This window comes from Leptonychotes weddellii, chromosome 7, assembly GCF_054177405.1.
Source record: "Leptonychotes weddellii isolate Sample4059 chromosome 7, ASM5417740v2, whole genome shotgun sequence".
Classification (NCBI taxonomy): Eukaryota; Metazoa; Chordata; class Mammalia; order Carnivora; family Phocidae; genus Leptonychotes; species Leptonychotes weddellii.
Genome location: NC_138375.1, coordinates 122,099,439 through 122,102,334, shown reverse-complemented (window position 1 = coordinate 122,102,334; position 2,896 = coordinate 122,099,439). Strand labels below are relative to the sequence as shown.

Genomic DNA, 2,896 nt, shown 5'->3' with positions numbered 1-2,896 from the left:
GTTTAAATGTATGGATTTATTTATTCAATCATAACGCAGGAGAAAGGTCTTAAGCTCATTAAGCCCTGTAGCCTAAATAAAACCTCAACCTCAAATTCTGACTATCACAAAGATATATAGAAGAATAATTTTGGAGGACACAAGGAGCCCAACCTCCCTCTTTCAGACAGATGGATTTTACTACTCTGAATAAGTAGTTTTCAACTTTTTCTTAAGTATGCCTAGAGCTGAGATTCTACAATTAACTAGCATTGTATCATCCAGATACTTAAATAGTGATTTCTTATTGCCATCTGAAACCACTTCCACTTCCTTCTATCAGATTTTCCATGGTGGTCAAGAGCTGTTTAGGACACAAATAGTCAAGACGCCATAATACAATAGCAATTGAGTTACCCCTTCTCTCTTGTAGGCTGACCATCTAAGGTTCACTAACTTCTTACTTTTAGAACTTAAATCCTTTAAATCTCAGATGCTCTTGAATGTTCTACCTTTAAGCGCTCATCCTTCCCCATAATGGCCAAATAGTATTTTGAGCTCCCATTCCAGGAAATACAAAAAGTCTGGTCTTTTACCAAGTGTTCTTCCCCACTGAGTTTCTGAATTTCTCTGAGGAATGGTTTCATTAACTCATTCTGAGTGATCACTTGTCATTTCTAAAAGCTTCTAGCTTTAGGCCACCGTCCTTCTGGAGTATACTATGCCAGTAACTCCATGCTTCTAATCTTCATACAATAGCCCATCACCTTTAAAACAGAATGTATTTCCAAATAGTAGTATTTCCAAATTCCTGACAGACAACAATCTTCAAGATTCTGGAATGAGAAGCCAGAATTCCTGGAAATTCTCAGGCAGTCCTGAAATCGTAAGTTCTCCTATATTTTTATAACATTTTTTCTGTGATAATGAGTGATAATAAACTATAAGTCATTTTTATACTATACTTTCAGAGATTTCATGTAAAAAATGATATAATAATAAAAGTATGGCTTTACAGGATTGTAGCTTTCAATAACATGTAAAAATGATTCTCCGTCTGATATGAAAATTTTATGATAGAAAACATTAAAGAAAATAACATTTATATAAAATAAATGACAAATAATTTAATTCACTGAAAGATAATGCCACACATATTCAATAATTAGAAATGATCTTCCTTAAAATGAAATTTTAAAACCCACAAAGCATTAATTGCCCTATTACATGATCGTGCTCTTATATTATGATCTTGCTCTTTTTTCAGTCCAGAAGAATTTCATTTTTCAGTCCAGAAAAATTTCATTTTTCAACAATGTTGATCAAATTGTTACAAATTTGTCCACAAGCTTCTTTAAGATTAGTATACCTGTGGTTCTATAAATCTCATTTCCTTTTTCATGATAAAAATAATTTGTTTCCTTACCCTGAATTGAATTTTGTCATTGAAATCAATATTGTTTTTTTAATAGAGATTTTAGATTTGTTTCTGAATTCCTGCTGAAAAACTCTACAATAACATCTATTTACATTTTTCCTGTTCAGATATTTACAAAGAACCACAGCACACATCCAATCCCTGGGAAATGCCAGGGAATATTATTGGGTAGCATTCAAATAACATAACATTCAAATACCGTAGCAAGGTTGACAGCAATACACAGAATGCCATGTCAAAATTACTAACTTGAGGATAAATTTTGGTTCTAAAACTTATTTCTTAGAACATCGCCTATAGGAGGGCGCCTGGGTGGCTCAGTTGGTTAAGCAACTGCCTTCGGCTCAGGTCATGATCCTGGAGTCCCGGGATCGAGTCCCACATCGGGCTCCCTGCTCGCAGGGAGTCTGCTTCTCCCTCTGACCCTACCCCCTCTCATGTAATCTCTCTCATTCTCGCTCTCTCAAATGAATAAATAAATCTTTAAAAAAAAAAAAAAAAAGAACATCGCCTATAGGATTTGTATAAAATACACTAATGTAAATAATCTTATTAATATTTATCTGTTTGCAAAAAAAAAAAAACCTCTTAGCAAAAAAAAAAATCTGTTTGCAAAATAACCTGTCAGGGTCAGGAACACACAACATGGCAACAAGTACAAGTAAAATGGGTTAGATCAGAATTACGTCTCTCCAATGTGCATTTCAACTTTAACCTTTCACTTCTGTGTCCACATTTCCTCCTCTTGCTTTCAACTTGACATTGGCAATTTCTTCTACCAGTAATGTTTGTATGTTGATTGTTAAGCTTTAAATCTTATAGGAAAATTATGCTTTTTCTCTGTTTCCTTGATTTTTTTTTTTTCCTCATGTCAGACAGGTAATAGGCTGAGTAACAAGGTTTGAGGGAAGTGCATGTCATCAAGCTTATGAACTACAGAAGGATCTGTTTTCTTGATTTTTTTATTCTTTTTTCCTCAGGATTCAGGAATAGGAAAAATACATTTCCTGAGATATGCTGGTAAAGTATTTCCGCATGGGAAAGGTAAACCCAAGTTTCTCCCTTAGTTCTCCCAGAGCTGTAACATTGTGGTGGTGAAGGTGGTTGCACTTTGCTCATTTTTTTGTTATCAAAACTATAAAACATATAAATTAGGATGTGTAAAGAACCTCTGTGGATATATCACCCAGGCTCAACAATCACCAATATATGATCAGTGTTATTTAACTTGTATATCTACCCATTTCCATCACTCTCATCTCTTGGATTATTTTGAAGTAAATCCTATATATCATTTTATCTCTAATACACTTCAGTGCAAAACTATAAAACTATAAAAGATGAACACTTAAAAATATATAACTAAGAAAGAGTGGAACTGGACAGAAAGAGTGGAACAGACAAATAGATCAATGAACTAGAACTGAGAGTTTAGGGGAAAATCCCATATACATCTATTGTCACAAGATTTTGATTTTG

The 2,896-nt window shown here is 33.8% G+C and overlaps 1 pseudogene; it reads right to left on the bottom strand.

Moving 5' to 3' along the window:
- Positions 1–2,286: 2,286 nt before the first annotated feature.
- LOC115944587 (small nucleolar RNA U13) lies at positions 2,287–2,362 on the bottom strand (annotated as a pseudogene).
- Positions 2,363–2,896: the final 534 nt, after the last annotated feature.